Source organism: Desmodus rotundus, chromosome 4 (assembly GCF_022682495.2).
Source record: "Desmodus rotundus isolate HL8 chromosome 4, HLdesRot8A.1, whole genome shotgun sequence".
Classification (NCBI taxonomy): Eukaryota; Metazoa; Chordata; class Mammalia; order Chiroptera; family Phyllostomidae; genus Desmodus; species Desmodus rotundus.
The window spans coordinates 64,658,002-64,681,087 of record NC_071390.1 but is presented as its reverse complement, the minus strand read 5'-3'; the positions used below and the strand labels follow the sequence as shown (position 1 = coordinate 64,681,087).

The following is a 23,086-nucleotide window of genomic DNA, read 5'->3' as shown; positions in this document are numbered from 1 at the left end:
AATCTCAGCAAAGTGGAAATAAGAGGGATCGTATCTCGCTCAATATAATAAAAGCCATATATGACAAACCTTGGCCAACATAGTACTCCAATGGGCAAAAACTGGTAAACTCCATCACGGACTTTACCAATGTCAAGGAACTGTATGGCAAGATCGCCAAGGCCTTCCAGCTGCCAACTGAGGTAATGTTCTGTACCCTCAACATCCACAAAGTGGACATGAACAAGCTCCTAGCAAGCCAGATCAGGCTGGAGGACTTCATCTTTGTCCACATGAAGGGGCAGTGTAAGGAGATGAAGGTGTTCAAGTCAGAGGAGGCGCTGGGGCTCATCATCTCGGACAACAGCTGGCTAAGCCTTCATCAAGCACATCAAGCATGGGAGCATCAAAGACCACATGCAGTTTTTTAGCGTGTAAGACATGATCAAGGCCATCAACGAGCTGAGCCTGCTGGGCTATCAACCCTATGAGGTAGCCCAGCTGCTCAATGAGCTGCCTGGAGGTGCACCATCACATTGAAGTTCACAGAGCCCTGTAAAGCCTTTGCTTTGATCAGTGTGCATTCAGGGGGTGGCCGTCCTGACTCTGGCTGGGACCCTAGCTGGGCAATCTGCCCTTAGCCTTTGAGGAGAGGGCAACTGAGAAAGATGACCTGCTGGAGAGTTACATAGGCATCAGTGACACAGAATTGGCAACCACCATGGTGGAGGCTTGGGGAGTACAAGAGGAACCTGGACAAACTGGCTGGGGCCCTGGATGAGTGGCTTGTGACTCTGCCTTCTCTGATGATGTTGTCTTTGATGTCTGGAGTGCCACTGGAGACGCCAAGGTTAGCTCTTTTTAGGGCTTTCCACTGGATCTTGCGATGACCTGCCTGATCCAGGCAGGTGGGTTGGCCTGGCCATGGTCCAGCTGTCCCAGGTTGATGTGGAGTGAGGTTGTGGCCACACCCTTGCTCCACTCCAATTGGTACCACCCTCTCTCTGGTTCCTAGCCTGGCTGAGGTCCTCAGCTCCCTGCTTACCTCCACCCTGTTCCTTACCTACCTCAGCCAGGTTAGGCTCTAGGAAGGTGCAGCCAGATTGCGCAGCCAAGCCCCTGCCCCCAATACTTTCCATATCAGCTGCCAAACTGGTCCTTCTGTCTCCCTGGGCCTTAAGATTCTGTTTGGGGGTCCTGACCTCCCTGGTTTTCTGACACAGGGAATACAAAAGGGGGTGTCCTCAGCAAATGTAATAATACCCCCCTCCCACCAACACCATTATCATCATCCAGAGGAACTCCTATGTCCATATTTGAAACATAAGTCTGCTGTGAACCTCCAACCTCTCCCCCCTACACCTGTGTCTCCCTCAGCCCAGTCTTGGATGGAAAGGGCATGAGGGACAATGGCAGTGGGCTTTGTATGTGAATTTGCTGTCTGGAACATAAAGACCCTATCGTTGGAAAAAAAAATATCAGGAACAAAACAGAGATGTCCACTTTTACCACTCTTACTCAACACAGTAATGGAAGTCCCAGCCACAGTGATCAGACAAGGTGATGAAATAAAAGGCAATCAAATTGGAAAAGAGACAGTAAAATTGCCATTATTCACAAACAACATGATATTGTACATAGAAAACCCTTCATCTCCATCAAAAAATTAACAAAGTAGCAAAGTAGCAGGGTACAAAATCAATACCAAGAAATTAATGACATTTTATACACCAAAAATGAACTCTCAGAAAGAGAAACTGGGAAAACAGTACCATTTACTATTGCAACAACAACAAAAAATAAGGTACCTGGGAATAAGTTTAACCAAGGAGATAAAAGAACTGTACTTGGAAAACCATGGGACACTGAAAAAAGATACTGAGGAAGATATAAATAAGTGGAAGCATACACCATGTTCATGGACTGGAAGAATTAAACATCATTAGAATGTCCATACTACACAAAGCCATTTATAGATTCAACATAATTTCTATTAAAATACCAATGGCATATTTCACAGATCTAAAACAAGTATTTCAAAAATTATATGGAACCAAAAATGACACCTAATAGCCTCAGCAATCTTGAGGAAAAAAAAACAAAGTTGGAGGTACCACAATACCAGATATCAAACTATACTATAAGGTCACTGTAATCAAAACAGCCTAGTACTGGCATAAGAACAGGCATATACATCAATGGAACAGAACAGAGAGCCCAGAAATAAACCCATGCATTCATGGGCAATTAATATTTGACAAAGGAGACAAGAGTATACAATAAATACAGTTTCCTGAATAAATGGTGTTGGAAAGCGGGACTGGTACACGCAAAAAAAAGTGAAACTAGACCACCATAAAAATCCTAGAAGAAAACATAAGCAGTAAAATCTCAGATACCTTGCATAGCGATATTTTTGCTGATATACGTCCAAGGGCAAGGGAAACAAAGGAAAAAATAAAGAAATAGGACTATATCAAATTAAAAAGCTTTTGCACAGCAATGAAACCATCAAAATGAAAAGGGAACCCACTGTATGGGAGAACACATTTGCCAATGAAACACCCGAAAAGTTAAGGGATTACTTTCCAAAATACATAAAGAACTTATACAACTCAACACCAGGAAGACAAACAATCCAATTTAAAACAATGAGCAAAGGACCTGAACACCCACTTTTCCAAAGAGGACACAGGTTGGCCAACAGATATGTGAAAAGATATTCAACATAACTAATCATCACATATCACCACATGAGATATCACCTCACACCTAACAGGATGGCTACCAGCAATAAGTCAACAAACAACAGGTGCTGGCAAACAACAAGTGCTGATGAAGAAAATGAAACCCTGGTGTATTATTGTTAGTGGGAATGCAGACTGCAGCCACTGTTGAAAACACTATGGAGTTTCCTCAAAAAACTGAAAAGGGAACAACTTTTTTTTTTTTTCAAATAAAAGGGAACTTCCTTTTGGCCCAGCAATTCCACTTCTGGGAGTATATCCTAAGAATCCCAAAACACCAATTCAGAAGAACTGTTCTTAGCAGCATTATTTACAATAGCCAAGATCTGGAAACATCCTATGTGCCCATCAGTAGATGACTGGGTAAAAAAGATGTGGTACATTTACACAACTGAATACTACACAGCAGTAAAAAACAACTCTTACCCTTTGCTACAGCATGGATGGACCTGGAAACTATCACGCTAGGTGAAGTAAGTCAGGCACTGAAAGACCAATACCACATGGTCTGACTTCTATGTGGACTCTAATGAACAAAGTAAACTGAAGAAAAAAATAAAAACAGAGGCATGGACACATGTGACTGCTTTGGGGGGTGGGGGTGCGAGACTGGATGAAAGAAGGTGAAAGGATTAGCAAAAGAACATATATGCATGACCCATGCACAAGGACAAAGGTTAGAGTTTGCCTAAGGGAGTGGGAGGAGGGCTGGGTAGAGGTGGGCAAAGGGGGAAAATTGGGACAACTCTAATAGCATAAACCATAAAAATATAATTAAAAAATATTAAGTGCACAACAAATGTGTCTTATTTATTTTTTAAATATATTTATTGATTATGCTATTACAGTTGTCCCATTCCCCCCCTCACTCCACTCCATCCTGGCCACCCCCTCCCTCCCACATTCCCCCCCTATAGTTCATGTCCATGGGTCATACCTATAAGTTCTTTGGCTTCTACATTTCCTACACTATTCTTACCCTCCCCCTGTCTATTTTCCAGCTACCATTTATGATACTTACTCTCTGTACCTTTCCCCCCATCTCCCCGTCCTACTCCCCTATTGACAACGCTCCATGTGATCTCCACCTCTATGGTTCTGTTCCTGTTCTAGTTGTTTGCTTAGTTTGCTTTTGTTTTTGTTTTAGGTGTGGTCGTTAATAACTGTGAGTTTGCTGTCATTTTTACTGTTCCTATTTTTTATCTTCTTTTTCTTACATAAGTCCCTTTAACATTTCATATAATAATGGCTTGGTGATGATGAACTCCTTTAACTTGACCTTATCTGAGAAGCACTTTATCTTCCCTTCCCTTCTAAATGATAGCTTTGCTGGATACAGTAATCTTGGATGTTGGCCCTTGCCTTTCATGACTAGGAATACTTCTTGCCAGCCCCTTCTTGCCTGTAAGGTCTCTTTGGAGAACTCAGCTGACAGTCTTATGGGAACTCCTTTGTAGGTAACTGTGTCCTTTTCTCTTGCTGCTTCTAAGATTCTCTCCTTCTGTTTCATCTTGGCTAATGTAATTATGATGTGCCTTGGTGTGTTCCTCCTTGGGTCCAGCTTCTTTGGGACTCTCTGAGCTTCCTGGACTTCTTGGAAGTCTACTTCCTTTGCCAGACTGGGGAAGTTCTCCTTCATTATTTGTTCAAATAAGTTTCCAATTTTTTGTTCTTCCTCTTCTCCTTCTGGCACCCCTATAATTCGGATGTTGGAACGTTTCAAGGTGTCCTGGAGGTTCCTAAGCCTCTCCTCATTTTTCCAAGTTCTTGTTTCTTCATTCTTTTCTGGTTGAATGTTTGTTTCTTCCTTCTGGTCCATACCATTGATTTGAGTCCCAGTTTCCTTCTCATCACTATTGGTTCCCTGAACATTTTCCTTTGTTTCTCTTAGCATAGGCTTCATTTTTTCATCTGTTTTTCGAATAGATTCAACCAAGTCTGTGAGCATATTGATAACCAGTGCTTTGAACTGTGCATCCAATAGGTTGGCTATCTCTTCCTCCCTTAGTTGTATTTTTTCTGGAGCTTTGAAGTGTTCTGTCATTTGGGCCTTTTTTTTTTTTTTTTGTCTTGGTGCGTCTGTTACTTAAAGGGGCGGAGCCTTAGGTGTTCCCCGGGGAGGGGGAGGGGCCGGGTAATGCTGGTCACTGCTCAGTGAAGCTGTATGTGGGGGAGGGGCCGAGAGGGAGCAATGGCGCCCGCTCCACTCTCCACCGGATTTCAATCTTCCACTCCGCCACCCACAATCAAACTGGGCCCCTCTGGTGCTGGTTCCTGAGTGGGTGGGCCTGTGCATGCCCTAGGCCCCTGTGGGTCTCTCCAACGACCTCTCCTGTGAGGCTGGGAGTCTCTCCTGCTGCCACCCCAACCCCCACGGGTGTTTTCACTCAGAGCGTTGCCTGAGTTGCACGGTCTGCTTCACTCCCCGCCGTTTGTCAGGTTTATCTGTGCGCGAATGTGGGGCCGCAGGGTCTGCTAGTGGTCAGACTGCCTGCCCCGTTCGTCCCACACTCCGCCAGTCTCGGTCCTGCCACGGCAACGCGAGTCCTCTCTGCCCCGGCTGCCCGTCTCCTCCCCTCCTACTGGTCTGGATGAATGTTTATTTTTTATTTCCTTGGTGTCGGACTTCCTTGCCGTTCGATTTTCTGTCAGTTCTGGTTGTGCGAGGAGGCGCAGTGTGTCTACCTACGCCACCATCTTGGTTCTACTCACAACAAATGTGTCTTGGTTTATGAAGAATTTTTTAAAAAACAGGAGATAATCTATTTTCTAAATATCATTCAATTTTGTACTACAAATTCCCTAACACAGTTTCTCCAAACCTTTTTTAAAAATTATATTAAACAAGAAAACTTCACAAATAATTAGAACTAGATGATGCTATACAGAAATTTTTGACACATCTGTGCTCAGAAGAAATTCTTAATGCCGGCTGTTAATTGAGGGGCTCTGGGTGTTTTTCTCTATCCTCTGGGATAAGCACAAATGACCAATACAAGTGAAATCAATCAGTGGTTGCAGAAATGAGGGAAGACATAGAGAGTTTGGTTATCTGTCTAGGTGTATTACAGGCAACGGTAAACAATACTATATTTCTGCGCAGTATTTTCTTGAGATAAATGTGGTAGAGAAGAGTTTGGTGATCTGGTTTTCTATGCAGATTCAATGAAAGAAACTGATATATAGTATTTAATAGCAAGTTCATGTTATTAGCACATCACCATTTTTATAACATCTGTATTACCCTCACAGTAAGTAAAATTATTCATACTTTTACAAAAAAAGACAATTTAGGGAGCTAAAGTGATTTACTGGAATTTCACATAGCTGGTAACTTGAAGGACAAACTGAAACCCGGGCCTTCTTATGCCAAATGCAGTGTTTAAGTGCAGTAAGTACATGAATAAATATGTCAAAAGGGAAACAGGAAGTTAACTTTTATTGAGCCACCTATGACATTATTTCATCTGCACAACTCTGAAGGAAAAAGTGAAACTCATCAAAGTTAAGAATCTTTCCAAAGTTTACACAACCAGTAAGTAGCAAGACTGCTGCAGACAAAGCCCAAATTCCACTCAGTAGCCCAGCCAGTAGGTGATAAAAAAATACAAAGCACCTTGCCCCTTAGTATTATTGCTATCGCTTTTCAACAATGAAACAAAACAGAGCTGGGATACTGCTCATCTGTCTTTCATTAGGTGGCTCCCTGACAGGTCCTGCATACTGGGAAACTAGAGAAAGCTGGAAAAGGGGAAAAGGGGCTTCCCTCTTCCTAATTTTGTTTGCCATACCAGAGTCACCTGAACGACACCTTCACCTTGGCAGCAGCAGTAGGTTCCAGTTTCCAAGTTCCTTTCACACTCCCAGAACCAGCCTCCTTGGCCACCATTCAGATTCAGTGGGATCAACACTTCAGGGTCTGAGTGACAGCTCCTTAAGACCCCTACTCTGAGCTCCTTAGGTGCCAGCAGTAGCTGGGCTCTGAGCTCCCAGAGAGGGTCCATAGGAGCAATCTATCTCCAAGCTTCCAGATTCTGCAAATTCAACCTCTTTGGGATGGGTGATAGGTGCTTCCCACAATTAGTACTTCTGCTCAATCCCAATGTTCCTTTGGTTTTTTCAATCCCCTAATACCTGTGTAGTGAATTCCCTATACCAAATTCTCAGTTTAAAAAAAATTAAAACCACCCTGGGTGGTGTGGCTCAGTGGATTGAGCCCTGGCCTATGAACCAAATGGTCACTGCTTCAATTCCCAGCCTAGGGCACATGCCTGGGTTGCAGGCCAGGTCCCTGGTGGGGGGTGTATGAGAGGCAACCATACATTGATGTTTCTCTCCCTCTCTTTGTCCCTCCCTTCCCCTCTCTAAAAATAAATAAATAAAGTCTCTTTTTTTAAAGTATGGTTTTGACTTTTCTGACTAAACCCTGATTGATACAATACTTTCAGACAATAAATATCAGAGTAACAGACTGACTATAGGCACCCACCATACACACACTTTTATGTATATTTATTTCACCAAAGAGGAACGAACAATATATCTAATATTTCCTTAGTACTTATAAAGTATATTAAGTGTTTTAATATATATTCAAAGAGTATTCTAAGATATTCTGAATTTAGAAGTGAATTCTAGACTCAGTACATTTCACTTTTTCTCACCACAAATCATTTTAACCTATCATAGTTAGAAATCTGTCCAACATTGGTTGGCCTTTCTATTCTAACCTATGTGACCCTAGTCAAAATGCTTGAAAGAGTACCAAAATTTGGAATTGGTGATTCTGACTAAACATGAATATCTTGAAAAGATACTTGATAATACATATGCAAAAAATATATATATTGTTACAAAAAAGATTTACTTTAAAGATAGCTCAAATAGTATAAAAATGCACTTAATGTGACCAGCTACATAGTTGATTACTTTTGGTCTTCTCTCAATTCCCAAATCCTCTAGGTCCTCAGTCTGTCACACCTCAGTCAACAGCTTCCCTACTCTTTCAGTTTCCCAGGCCTAAAACCTTGTAGTCATTCTTGACTACTCCCTTCTTCCTTCCTCATATTCCATATCCTTTCTTTCAGCAAATCCTGTTGGTTCTATCTTCAAAATATATCCAGAACCCATGCACTTCTCACTACCTCCAAATGCTATCTCTCTGGTCCAAGGCACTAACAATTTTTGCCTGGATTATTGAAACAGCCTCCTAACTGGCCTCCCTGGTTTTACCCTTGTCCACCTATAGCATATTCTCATCACAGTAGCCAAAGTGATAATAAAAAGCATATTAGAGCACATCACTCCTCTGTTCGAACCCTCCAATGACTCCCCAACTCCCTCAGAGTAAAAGCTGAGGTCTGCAATGGCCCACAAGCTTCCAACTCCTTCATCCCACCCATAGTGGCCTCCTTGCTCCTTAAACATGCCAGGGACAGCCCTGATGCAGGATCTTTGCATTTGCAGGTCCCTCTGCCTGTATGACTTGATACCATATCTCCTCCAAGTGGTTACTCAAATATCCCTTTTCTTATTTCCAGTGTTCCCACTCACCCTATTTAAAATTGTAATACCATCCCCATCCCTAGCATTCCTATCCTCCTTCCCTGATATTTTATTCCTCTTTAGCACTTGTCATACTGTAATTTGATATACAGTTTAGTATTTATTTTGTTTATTGCCTGCCACCTGCTCCATAAGGGCAAAGGTATTAGTTTTTTTTTTTTCCATTCTGTATTTCTATCACCTATCTATGGTGCTTGGCACATAATTAGTACTAAATAATATTTGCTGAGGGAATGACTGAATATAGCAGAAGGAATTAAAATAGTACACCAATTCCTTTTCCTTTTATATAGAAATGAATCTTTTCCAAAAGGGCTGCTATAGATAAACTATTCCATTTCCTTATCTCAACGTAACTGAAATGATATAAAAACCACACCACTTCCTTTTGCTAGCTTTGAACACTGACTTGTGTCAAGATTCAGTGAGGAAAATTTTCCACTGTTTTCACTGCACTTACTTAACTTTGAGATATAAATTCAAAAGGCTTGTATAAGTAAATATCACTTCCCAAGATCTAAAATATTGCTTAAGGCAAACAATGCCTTATACTCTCATAGGACCAAATAGTTACAGCAAGATAAATAATTGTGGAAATAATCACAGACAAAAAGAAAACACAGTCAGTACTTTCTTTGGCACATGCAATGTGGTCTGAAAAAGGGAATTTCAAAGTAGCATCTAAACTCATCCGCAGTCTTTCAGTACGTAGACACAAGGTTCAATGGTAACTGTTTTTACATAAGTTTTAAGTCACTAAAGGCCCTGAATTAAGACCAGAGGGTATAAAACTCAGATCGTTAACAATTCTTCCCTGAGAAGCATAAACAACAAACTGTAAGAAACTAAACCTTGCATACCTGTAGGTCTAAGAAAGAACACCTCCAAGATCACATATTCCAGTTTATTAATGTGAAGCACTTGAAAATCCAGTAAGAGTTTTTCCATCCTGTGATGAAACATCTAGATATTCTTTATGTCAGAACACCTCTTCAGGTTAAAACTTGCTGTTTATAGTGTTTTCACGAATAAGTTCTGTGACATGGGATGGACTTGACATTAACCTGCTGACAACATACAGTATTGCTTTGCATAGTTAAATTTCTATAATGTATAAAGTATGTGTATTTGTATAATTATTTTATTTTCCATGCAACATTGTCAGTTTCATGATGGATACATAGTTCCTTATAATTCATTTTTATTGTTATATAGTGTTCCATCCTAACAACAGCTTAAGCTATATTTATCCATTCAACCTGATGGACATTTCATGTTGTTTTCAGTTTTGGTATTATAAACAATGCTGCAATAAAGAAACTCGAATAGATGCTTTTGTTTTTGTTTGGGCAAATAAATCTGTAGGATAGATTCCCAGAAGTGGGATTCTGGGTATAGAAGTAATTTTGGTAGATATTTTGATCATCCCCACTGGGATTATATCATTTTGCACTTCCAAATACACAAGTGACATAAGAACAATTTTTAAATATTCCCAAAGGACAAGAAACTGATTAACATATGTAAAGATACATTATGTATAGAAAGTCTCAATATCAGGTATGCCAATTCTTCCTAAGACAATTACAAATTTAATGAAACTCTATCACATTAAAGTTCCCCTTTCTATTCTCAGTTTTCCTAAGTTTTCATCACAAATGGGACTGAATTTCATCAAATGTTTTTTCTCCATCTATTGATACAGTCACAAATGTGATCCTCCTTCAAGATGTTAATGGATACATTAATAATAATCCATAATAAGAGCTTCTTAAAAGTGTAAACTACCTGTGGTGGTTTTTATATGTCCACAAATTTTTACATATTCCCCTCTTCAAGAGGTAGAACCAATTACTTAGAGTGTGGGCTGGTCTACACAACAGGATAAAGTGAAAATGTATTTCTAGCACCTATCAAACAGGATGAAGTGAAAATGACAAAGTATGAATTCTGAGACTAGGTCTTAAAAGGTAATGCAGCTTCCTCTTTGCTACCTTTCTTGGGTCAATCACTCTGGGAAGCCCAGTTTTCATGATGTCACATTCAGAAGTCTGTGCGGAGGCCTGCAGACAATTGAGACATCCTGCCAACACCCATACATCTGCCATCTTGGAAGTGGATGCTACCCCAGTCAAGCTTTCAGATGACTGCAATGCCTCCTGACTTCTTAACTGCAGTTTCATGAGGTATCCTAAGCCAAAACCACCCAGTATGCTGCTCCTGAATTCCTGAATGTTAAGTTTTTGTTGATTCAAATCACTGAGTTTTGAGTTGTCATTATGCATTAATACAAATAATGCATTGTCTTGGATTCCTGAAATAAATCTGAATTTGTCATTATTGAATAATAAAGAATTTGTCTGGTCTCTGTCCCTGTTTCCTGGGAGGGGACCTCTAAATCCTTGGAATTACTTGGGTAACAGGAATATCTTTCTTTTTCACAAGTCTCATGCCTGAGTTTATGCTAATGGATGACTCAGAATGGGGGTTAGCCTCAAGAAAGACCAACCTTAAGATTAGAGGGCTGGTGCTTTCAGCCAGTCCAACCTCCTGAGAGGAGAAAGGGCTCAAGACCAAGTTCAATCACATGGCCAATTCAATTGTGCCTACACAATGAAACTTCAACAAAAACTCTGTACACCATAGCTTAGATAAGATCCCTGGCTGGTGAATATATTTATGTGTTAGCAGGATGACACACCCTGATTCCAGGGAGCAGGGCATGGAAGCTCCACCTCTAAAACCCTCTCAGACCTCACTCTATGTATCTCTTTTACTTGGGTGATCCCAGTCTGTATCCTTTACAATATATTAAGTATCATAAGTATACTACTTTCTTAACATTTCTGAGTCGTTTTAATGAATTGTCAAACCTGAGTGGAGTTGTGGGAATCCTCCTGGATTCGTAGCCTGTTAGAAATGTTGAGTAGCCTGGGGAATCTCCAAATTTGTGACTGGCATCTCAAATGATGGCAGTCTTTTGGGGGACTATGCCCTTAAACCTGTAGAATCTGACACTCTGGGTAGGAAATATGGCAGCAGTATTTCATTACTGTAGACATGATAATGTTTAAATACACTACTGGATTTGTTGTGTTAGTATTTTGTTAGGTTTTGTTATCTATGTTCATAAACAAGACTGGCCTATAATTTTTTCTCATACTATTCATACCTGGTTTTACTATCAAGATTATACTAGCCACATATAATAAACTGAAGAACTTTTCCTACTCTCTGGAACAGGTGGTATATTTGGATATACCTACCACTTGAATAGTCTGACAGAACTCATCTTTAAGATCATATGTGGCAAAGACTTAACCTTTGAGTGTATGGGAGGGGTTGGATCTTTCACTACAAATTAAGTTTCTCTAATAGTTATCTTTTTGGAGTTAATTTTATTGTTTTCTTTTTGTCATTTAATTTTTAAAATAAATTTACATTGTTTTTTATTTTTCAACTACAGTTGACATACAATATTACATTAATTTTAGGTGTACACACCAGTGATTAGAAATGATATAACTTAATAAGAGATCATCCTGATAAATATCCTATCCATCTGACACCATACACAATTATTAGAATATTATTGACTATATTCCCTATGTACTATTTCACATTCCCATGATTATTCTTTCTTAATCCCTTCACTTTTTCCACCCATCCCTCCAAACCTCGTCCTGTTAAGCATCAAAATGTTTTCCGTATCTAAAAGTCTGTTTCTATTCCGCTTGTTCATTTGTTTTTCTATATTCAATTGTTTAAAGATATGTATTGTTGCCATTTTATTGTTCATATTTTTTATCTTTTTTGTTTCTTCTTCTTCTTAAAGAAGGCCTTTTAACATTTTATGTAATACTGGTTTGGTGGTGATGAACTCCTTAGCTTTTTCTTGTCTGGGAAATTCTTTATCTGTCCTTCAATTCTAAATGATAGCTTTGCTGGGTACAGTAATCTTGGTCATAGGTCCTTGTTTTTCATCATTTTGAATATTTATTTCTTGCCAATCCCTTCTGGCCTGTAAAGTTTCTGTTGAGAAATCAGCTGAAGGTCTTGGGAAGCTCCCTTGTAGGTAACTAACTGCATTTCTCCTGCTGCTTTTAAGATTCTTTGTCTTTAAACTTTCATATTTATTTATTTTTGGATATATTTATTGATTATGCTATTACAGTTGTCCCATTTCCGCCCTTTCACTCAACTCCATCCTGCCCACCCTCTCCCTCCCACATTCCCCCGCTATAGTTCATGTCCATGGGTCATACTTGTAAGTTCTTTGGCTTCTACATTTCCTACACTATTCTTACCCTCCCCCTGTCTATTGTCCACCTATCATTTATGCTATTTATTCTCTGTACCTTTCCACCCTCTCTCCCCCTCCCAATCCCCTATTTATAACCCTCCACGTGATCTCCATTTCTGTGGTTCTGTTTCTGTTCTAGTTGTTTGCTTAGTTTGCTTTTGTTTCTGTTTTAGGTGTGGTCGTTAATAACTGTGAGTTTGCTGTCATTTTTACTGTTCCTATTTTTTATCTTCTTTTTCTTACATAAGTCCCTTTAACATTTCATATAATAATGGCTTGGTGATGATGAACTCCTTTAACTTGACCTTATCTGAGAAGCACTTTATCTTCCCTTCCCTTCTAAATGATAGCTTTGCTGGATACAGTAATCTTGGATGTTGGCCCTTGCCTTTCATGACTTGGAATGTTTCTTTCCAGCCCCTTCTTGCCTGTAAGGTCTCTTTGGAGAACTCAGCTGACAGTCTTATGGGAACTCCTTTGTAGGTAACTGTGTCCTTATCTCTTGCTGCTTCTAAGACTCTCTCCTGTTTCATCTTAAGTAATGTAATGATGATGTGCCTTGGTGTGTTCCTCCTTGGGTCCAGCTTCTTTGGGACTCTCTGAGCTTCCTGGACTTCTTGGAAGTCTATTTCCTTTGCCATATTAGGGAAGTTCTCCTTCATTATTTGTTCAAATAAGTTCTCAATTTTTTGTTCTTCCTCTTCTCCTTCTGGCACCCCTATAATTCGGATGTTGGAACGTTTCAAGATGTCCTGGAGGTTCCTAAGCCTCTCCTCATTTTTCTGAATTCTAGTTTCTTCATTCTTTTCTGGTTGGATGTTTCTTTCTTCCTTCTGGGCCACACCGTTGATTTGAGTCCCAGTTTCCTTCCCATCACTATTGGTTCCCTGTACATTTTCCTTTGTTTCTCTTGGCCTAGCCTTCATTTTTTCATCTAGTTTTCGAACAAATTCAACCAATTCTGTGAGCGTCTTGATAACCAGTGTTTTGAACTGTGCATCAGATAGGTTGGCTATCTCTTCCTCACTTAGTTGTATTTTTTCTGGAGCTTTGAAGTGTTCTGTCATTTGGGCCTTTTTTTTTTTTTTTTTGTCTTGGTGCCATCTGTTAAAGGGGCAGAGCCTTAGGTGTTCCCGGGGAGGGGCCGAGAGGGAGCAATGGCGCCCGCTCCACTCTCCACTGGATTTCAGTCTTTCTCTCTGCTACCCACAATCAAATTGGGCCCCTCTGGTGCTGGTTCCTGAGTGGGTGGGCTTGTGCACGCTCTAGGCCCCTGTGGGTCTCTCCAACAACCTCTCCTGTGAGGCTGAGAGTCTCTCCTGCTGCCACCGCAATCCCCACAGGTGCTTTCAATCAGACGTCTGAGGCTTTATTTCCCCCGCGCTGGAGCCCTGGGTTACAAACGGTCTGCTTCACTCCCAGCCGTTCCTCCCGGTTTATCTGTGCGTGAGTGTGGGGCCGCAGGGGCCGCTAGTGGTCAGACTGCCTGCCCCGTTTGTCCCACACTCCACCGGTCTCGGTCCCGCCACAGCCACACGAGTCCTCTCTGCCCCGGCTGCCATCTCCGCCCCTCCTACCGGTCTGGATGTATGTTTCTTTTTTATCTACTTGGTGTTGGACTTCCTTGCCGTTCGATTTTTTGTCAGTTGGTTGTGCGAGGAGGCGCAGTGTGTCTACCTACGCCGCCATCTTGGTTCCATCCAAACTTTCATATTTAATTATAATGTATCTTGGTGTGGGCCTCCTTGGATTCATCTTGCTTGGGACTCTCTGCACTTCCTAGACTTGTATGTCCAGTTTCTTCATCAGGTTAGGAAAGTTTTTTGTCATTATTTTCTCACATAGGTTTTCAATTCTTTGCTTTCTCTCTTCTTCCAGCACCCCCTTGATGCAAATGTTGGTATGCCTGATATTGTCCCAGAGGCTCCTTACACTATCCTCATTTTTTTATTCTTTTTTCTTTTTGCTATTCTGATTCCCTGAAAATTATCTTTCAGTTAGTGTATACTTCATTTCTGACTGGTTCTTTTTATGGTTTCCATGTCCTTTTTTTATGCTATTAAAGCTCTAAGTTCATTTACTCTTCCCCTAAATTCATTACTTGAGCATCCTTATAAACAGTGTTTTGAACTCTGCATCTGGTAGACTGCTCATCTCTACTTTGTTTAGTTCTTTTTTCTGGAGTTTTGCTCTGTTCTTTCATTTGGGAAATGTTTCTTTGTCTCATTTTGGCAGCCTCCCTGTGTTTTGTTTCTATGCATTAAATAGAGTTGCTATATCTCCTGGGCTTGTTAGAGTGACCTACTGTAGGAGGTGTCCTGTAGGGTCCAGTACACAAACTCTCCATTCACCTGGCTGGGCATTTCAGGTACAAACACTCCCATGTGGACTGTGTATGCTCTCCTGTTGTTGTTGAGTTTTGACTGCTGCTGGCACATCAGTGGGAGGGATTTACTCCTGGCTGACTGGCTGGGAGGACTGGCTGTGACCACTGTGGAGGATCAGTGTGTCAGGGCCTACTCTACAATGTAGGGCTTACTTCAGCAGGGCTCTGGTGCCTACTGAGTCCGCCCCATGAATGTGTCCATTGTGGAGGTGGATGGGTAGTGCTTCGATGTGGTCTGAAGCTGTCTACTGGGTATGCTGGCTCTGGGGCGCCCTGGGAGGTGCAGGCCAAGGTCAGTCATCACCTGTGTTCTGCCTGGAGCCAGAACCTGTCATGAGCTACAAATCAATCTGCAGATGGCTGCTACTTGTGCTGGGATTGAAGGTGCACTGGAGAGGCTAAGCTGTGAACCAAGGCTGGCTGCCTCCGGTGCTGGACCTGAGACCACTTAGTGAGAGGTATAGGGCACATTGAAGCCAGATGCTGCTTGTTTGAGATATTTTAGCAAAGTCTGAAGCATGAGCCAAGACAGGCCATTTGTATGGAAAAGCCACTGGAAAGGACTTGGCTGGACCTGGTAGTTGGGAGGGGAAGAGTCTCACAGAATCACCAGGCCAGGGGCAACAGTGATGATGGAGACTCATATATGGCCCCTGCCTGCCAGCTCTGTGGGGCAAGGACTCAGAAAAGAAACAACAGCCTCTGACAGCACTTCTGTCTGGGAGAAAGTAGTCCCTCTAGATCTTCCCAATTCCAGATACTTCAGTTTCTCCTGTATGTTCCTGGTGTCTTTTGAGCTGCTGCCCCACTGCAGGAACTCAGAGAGAGCGAGTCCAAGCAAGTCCATGTGCAGGCACTTCAAGAGGAACTGCCTGGGGCTCCATCAGTCCTTCATCCTCTCAGCCACAATCCCCACTGGTTTTCACCAAAGAAGTTATATGGGCTTCTTCTTCCCAGCATTGGAGCCCTGGCCTGGGGGCCTGGTGTGGGGCTGGAGCTCTTCACTCCTCAGGGGATACCTCTGCAGCTGAGATATGCCTCCTAATTTTTATTCCCTACACATGGGTATGGGACCAGCAATGTGTCCACCCCTCCTACCAGTCTCAGCGTGGCTTCTTCTTCATATCCTTAGTTGTAGGACTTCCATTCACCTAGATTTCAGGCAATTCTGAATGATGGTTGTTCTGCAGTTTAGCTGTAATTCTGATGTGGCTGTGGGAGGATTCAAGTCCCGCATTTACCTATGCTACCGCCTTGACTGGAAGCCTTGGATTGAAAATTGTCATTTTATTTGAGTTGTAAAATTTATTTTTATAGTTACTCAAGGTATTTTCTTATTTTTAAAAATTCTCTTTTATATCTGACGCTGTGACCTCCCTTACATTCCCAATAGTATTTGTGTTTTCTGGGTTTTTCTTGATCAATCAGATGTTTTGTTTATCAGTCTTTTCAAGCCAACTTTTAGCTTTGTTAATCTTGTCCACGGAATCCTTAAAAAATTTTTTTTCATTAATTGCAAACCCCATTTCTATCACTCATTAGCTAGAAGCTTGGGTAAGTTTCTCTTTGTGCCATAGTTGTCTCATCTATAAAGTAGGAATAACAATAGACCTACCTTATAGGGCTGGTGTAAAGATGAAATGAAAAAAAAACCTTGTAAAGTACACAGAACAATTTTTAGTATACATAAAGTGCTCTACAGGTGTTATCTTTTATCTTTGTCATCTATTTCACTTCTTATTTAAATGAGTACACAAGGTTTCACTATGTCACACATGTTTTAATATATCCTACCTTTCTTAATTTAATTCTAGGTATTTTCTGATTTGCATTATTTTATTTTTGACTAGTGGGATTTACAGAAGACATGCTTTTAAATTTCCAAATGTGTGTCTGTATATACTGTTTGTTAATTATTTTTAACTTAAATGCATTGGTCAACAGAAAACATTGTTGATGTAATTATTTGAAATGTATTAGAACTTGGTGAACAGGCTAGTAAATGGTCACTTTTAACAAAATGCTAACTTCTAAAACCAAACCGAACTTCTAAAACCAAATGACCATATCATGCTCTCTACTTAAAAATTTATAAATATTTTCAGTTCATAGGGTGGAATTAACAAGACAGAAGAACTGTTATGATCTGGCCTTTGCTGGGCTAATACCATCCTCCCTGTCATGGGGAGCGGTTGAGGGGTACCATACTACCTCTCTAACTTTATAGGCATTCCCTTTTAGACTTTCATTACTTTGCACATCCTTTGCACTCTTCCCTTTGTTATCCATCAGGTTAACTATAGTTCATTCTTCAAGACCTGATCTATAAGTAATTTCTGTAAGCAATCTCTGATCCCTATTCATCAGGCTAAGTGAGGGCCCATCTCTGTACTTCAAGTGTACCCAGAACATGCACCATATCTGTTTCACAGTTCTTGACAAACATTATTCAAAAACTATTTATTAATTACTTGGTATGTGCCACACACTGATCATACAATAGTAAATGAGACAGACATGATTCCTCCACTTAAGAGGCTTATTTATAGCCAGGTGATTTTTTAAACTTATCTTGCATCAGTTACTATAATCTCCATTTTCTAGCATATCACCAAGCAAATCAATAAATGTTTAACAATTGAATGAAAGGAATAAAAATATTATCAGTATCTTGTTAAGGGAAACATAATTAGGGAGTTAAAGCAACTATAAAAATCATATAACATAGTCTTTACAGTTCTTTAAAGTATACAGACAAATGAAATGGCATCTCCCAACATTACAGTTATAGCCAGTTACTGTTCTGGGGGGATCTGGCGAGATCGGTAGGGAGTGGGGTTGGCAAGCACTATAGACAGCAGGGAAGCTGCAGCCAGTGCAAGACAGATTTCCATACTACCCCCCAAAGAGTAAACAAACCAGCATGTGATGCTCCACCCCAGGAGGAGACACTGCCCAGAGCTAGAAACCCTCCTTCCCCCACTTCCAGATCATGGCGGAGGGAGGAGGGACACAGATGCTACATAGGCTGATGAGTGTGATGGACACTAGCTAGGACTGGATGGGAATTTGGACATTCCTGCTGCACATAGGGTTTTGGGCTTGGACTTTTAAATGAAGAGCGCATGAAGACTTGGCCCTTTCTGCCTTCTGTGGACTCTTGCTTGCCCAGTTGGGGGCCCAAGCATACCCAGGCTGGTGGGCCCTGGAGATTGTGTGGTCTAGGAGCAATCCTAGGCCCCTCCCAGAGCAAGAAGCAGCGGTGGTGTGGGCGACTGGAGCTGCGCTGCACAGTTGTGCTCAGCTGGGTGCATAGAGACACTGGCAAGCCCATGGTTAGAGGAATGGGGTGCAAGCCCTGGGCAGGGTGTGGAAGAAAGGGCAGCGTACAACAAGTAGGACTCCAGAGAGCACAGAGACTCCAAAAAGATGCCTGAGCCTGGACTGCGACCAGGAACCAGCTAAGGTGCCTGGATGATCATGTTGCAGCCACCTGTGCTTCCCAAAGGATGGTATTTTTAAATGGGAAGAGCACTCGGCCCAGTCTATGACTGGTCTGGCCAGGCAAAGGGTGGCAGGGTTATTTTTCTTTGGGGGTTTTAAAAGTAATGGGCTCTAAGTCAGAAGCCTGCCACTCTTCCAACATTATGTAACTTTTGAATAAATGACTCCTTTCCTTTTTCACCAAACCTCTGCCTCCAGAGTTTGCCTACTGGGCGGTGGGCAGTAGAAAACCACCTGCTATTTAGTAATATTCCTACTGACCCAACAATGTCTAAGTACTAGCTCAAGAACTCTGCTCCCATAATCACTACACTCTAGTTCATGGGTGTCCAACCTTTTGGTGTCTCTGGGCCAAACTGGAAGAAGAGTTGTCTTGGGCCACACATTAAATAGATTGTGACACATAATTACAAAAAAAACCTCACAATGTTTTAATTTATGATTTTGTGTTGGATCACATTCATAGCCATCCTGGGCCACATGTAGTCCGCAAGCTGCAAGTTGGACACTCCTGCTCTAGTTATTTTTAGATACCAGAGAAAAGTAGTTTAGATCTGAGTCATAAAATGGAGAACCTTAGTGTAAAGACTTCTTCACAGAATATATATGGCTTACTCCACATTTTGAATGACCTTGGCTCTAAGTTTATTAGCTTTTTCTTAAAATACTGTTTTTTTATATTATGGAATAAGAAACCGAGTATATTTGACATACTTGATATATATTAACTCATTTAATCCCCATGCTAACTTTAATGAGACAAGTTATATGTAACTTTATAAAGTTAAATCTGAAAATCATGAAGTATTACATAATTTTTAAAAGATATTAAAAAACCAAAATTAATTCAAGAGAAGAGTACACAGGTAGACCAATAACCTGACTACAAAGTGGAGGTCAATGAGATGAAAATGGACAAAAGGGAAGGTGGTGAGGAGGGCAACTGGGTGGCTGGGTAGTGAAGGAGAACTTAGGCTTTGGTATATACAGTTCAACATTTTATATAAGAACTTATTCATGTCTTGCTTATGTAATCTTTTAAAAATGAAAAGTTGTTATAAAAGGAGAGAATCAGACCTCCCCTAACTCTTAAAGGATAAAGAAAGAAAGGGAGAAAAGGGAAGAAAGGAAGAAAAGGTAGGAAATACATGGAGCTCAGAGAAACTGGAAATTCTACCTGAGAGACAGAGACTGCAAATTACAAAGAGTTGAAAGAAGTACTAGGATGGAGGAAGAAGATGTGAATTGAACTGTCATTATAGAACATAAAAAATGCTATCATAAATCTTGTGGCTTGCTCTCCTCAGAGTACCATATGCAATTGGAAAACACAAAACCACCTTAAATCTAAAAACATACCAACTGGAGAATGATCAAATAAGAAAGCCAGGAGCATATCTACCAAACTTAAGTTAAGAAAAGAGTTATGACATCTTGGTTATGAAGAGGCAGTCTAAATTGGAGAGACTGGGAATAAACTTTCTAGAATAAACTTTCTGTCTCCTTTTGGAAGGAGCATAATAACCAAAGAGCAAGACCTGTAGGAGAGTGGATGTGAGACTAAATGTTTAATGCAGTCCATGGAAAGACCAATAGTAAAGGTATAACTCAGCTTTTCCTCAATCCTAGAGCTATAACTGCTTTGCTATAATGTGAGTCTCAACAGGCTGCTAGAGCTAACAGATTTCGGTAGACCTAGAGGGAACCCTCATCTGCTACAATGCTAAAGGAGCATGCAGTTGGGAGTGCCTGAAAGCACTGAGGACTCCTCCCAGGGCATCAAAAAATAGGTAAAAATCTGCTGGCTCCTTTGTTATCAGTGCACAGGATAGAAATAATTCTGCCTTTTATGCCTACTGTTTGCCACTAAATAATAGATGCCTCCAGTCAGAACTAAATGAGAGTGTAGGGAACCCCAAATCCCCAGGTGTGGGAGTAAAAATACACAACTCATTTAAAGGGAACTCATCAATTGGCTAAGGTTAAAATCAGAATGGGTGGCTTCTATTCAAACAGAACAGATGACACTGGGTGACAGCAGAAACACAGGCCACCTACATAGTATCAGTCGTCCCAGTGAAGAAGAAGAAATTCATGGATGTCAAAATAAGAGAGATGCCCAACTGGATACTGATGTTGAGACCTTACCCCCAAAGGCACTGTCGCAGCATTTCAAAGAGGTTCCTACCAGTAGGACAACAATTACACCAATGTGAAGAAAGGGAGCATTTCTGGGGTTTTTATGGTGCTGGCAGCTGATGTGCTTTTCAACTACTGCTTTTCTTACAAGGAACCCAAGCATGAATGATTGCACAAGAACCACTGACAAGGAGCTAGCAGGAAGGCTGCACTCTGTGAATTCCTTACCTTTGAGGCTCTCAACTTTTGCTGAATGTTTTTATACATTAACTGAAAGTTAACACCTAGTGTTTATGACTGTTACATTTAACATTTTTTTTTAATTTTTAAAAAGATGAGACTGGGTGATTCAGAAGGCTGCCAATATTGATTAGGACTTAGAGAAGAAGAGACTCTCAGCAGATCAAGCTACAGTACAAACTACCCTGATGCTCAGACCCAAGAGACTGAAAAGATGGTAGAGAGACATGCTGTGTAGATTCTCTGACAAGTCCCAACAGGGGAGTTATAGCATGTAGACCTCCAGATTTTCTGCAGCAAGGACATGCCTTCTATAACACTACATGAAAAGTGAAGCTCCTGGCATGGTATTAGGCCCTAGTACAGAACCCCAGCATGGAACATCTAAAGTTTTGTGACTAGAGCTACCCATCATGATTCACCAAATCACAAGGTCAGGTGGAGCAGCAATCCACTGTTATGATGGAAACAGTATATTTGTAATAGGACCTGGGCAGGTCCAGAGGGCACTAGTAAACTACCAGAGGGCTCAGAACCTCCTGTCACTTACCCTTATCACATTGATGTCTCTACTTCTGTTCATACCAATGACTCTATGGTAGGTTCCTGGTGACCAGTTACAAAAAAGAAAAAGGTGGGGTATGGTTACCAGATACAAGTAAAAATGGACTGCTACTGCTCTACAGCCCTATATGGCTGGCTCTGAAAGATAATGATGAGGTGAAAATTCTCTAACTGGTAAAGGGAGAAGTGACCAGAGAAGAAAAAACATGGACTCCCTGGGAGGGGAGAGGCTGATTGGTTAGGGAAATGGAAGGAGCAAAATTATAAAATAAGGGACAAGGAACCTGGAGAACGGCCATGTTGATGGCACAAAGTGCCAATCTTTCTGTTTTATGTTAATGCCCACCACAGAACACCAACAACAGAGGAGGCATTTAACTACATCCAAGCTACATATGGAATAACTTATCACTAGACGTCATCTAGCTTCTGCTCTTGGCCACCTCAATGTTTAACCAACAGGGCCATGCGTGGAGGAGCCACAGTGACAGAGAGGAAGGCTTTATATAGGCCAAGAGCATGGGCTCCTTCTTATGAAGGTGACGTAATTACTGCCTGTGTGGAATGCCAACTGATACATGTGGGTACAGAACTGACACCTTATAGTCAGAGTTCAAACCAAAGCAACTTGGTTCCACTGTCTGTGTTTTTAACAAGAGTATGTTGCCTCTTTAAAGTAGCAGAATGTGGTGCTATACATATGGGTTATTAAACGTAAGTCAGGAGAAATAAACAAGTGTATACAAAGCAACATGGAGAATCTTAATTTTCCAGTGTTGAAGAAAACAGTGGAAAAAAGGGGCAGGATATTTGTAGCAAAAATCTAATTAAGTCCACCACACACACATATATACACCAATACTGTATGTTCTAGAAGGATAAATTCATTCAAATTAAGAGTGGTTTCCTATGGCAAAGAGAGGAAAATGAAAATGGAGATAAAGATTAAAGGAGATAAAAATAAATCAATTGAGGGCCCTTGTAATGAACAAAGATAGTAATTTTACTGTCATAACCAAAAGTCTGATTAAGTCAAGCTTCTGAACCACAGTTCAAAACAGAGAGAAAATAAAGGGAATGTATTGCCACTACCTTAAATTAAAAACTAATGTTACTTGTCATAACTAAGAAGTTATAAAAGTAAATATATTAACTATGAACATTTAAAAAAAATCAATCTGTGTACTACCAAAACTCATTCTGAATACTTACCAGTAGTACACACTCCATACTTTTGGAAACACTGTTGATGAAACATTCTTATTCTGAAATAAGAATGCTAGAGGGGATCTTTATATATAAATATGTCAATAATATAACACAAATATTAATCAATTTGAGAGTTTAACTGGATTTATGTTAGAGGGGAAATAACTTGGTAATAGTACAATCAAAAAGGCTAACTTTTTCTTAACATGAATGCTTCTGTTCCTGAATAATGTAATGTTTTCTTGTTTTACACAATTTATAATTAGTAAACAAACAGTCACTACTTTATTTTCAGTATATAGTGTTGGATATTTCCTAAATATTGTAAAGTCATAAATCATGAATTGAGTTGAAAATAATAAAAGCATCAAAATCAGCTAGTTTTATATAGTGAGGTAACTTATTATCTCACTATAAGGTAGTTCTCTAAGGATATTACCATACTAACAC

General features: G+C 40.7%; 1 protein-coding gene and 2 pseudogenes across 3 annotated transcripts in view; 2 read left to right on the top strand and 1 right to left on the bottom strand.

Moving 5' to 3' along the window:
* BMPR1A (bone morphogenetic protein receptor type 1A) overlaps nt 1-23,086 on the bottom strand; it is a 175,402-nt gene that overhangs the window by 62,844 nt on the left and 89,472 nt on the right. The window lies entirely within an intron of this gene.
* On the top strand, nt 186-1,011 carry LOC112305531 (PDZ domain-containing protein GIPC1 pseudogene; annotated as a pseudogene).
* Nucleotides 866-23,083, top strand: LOC112305384 (ATP synthase subunit f, mitochondrial-like; annotated as a pseudogene).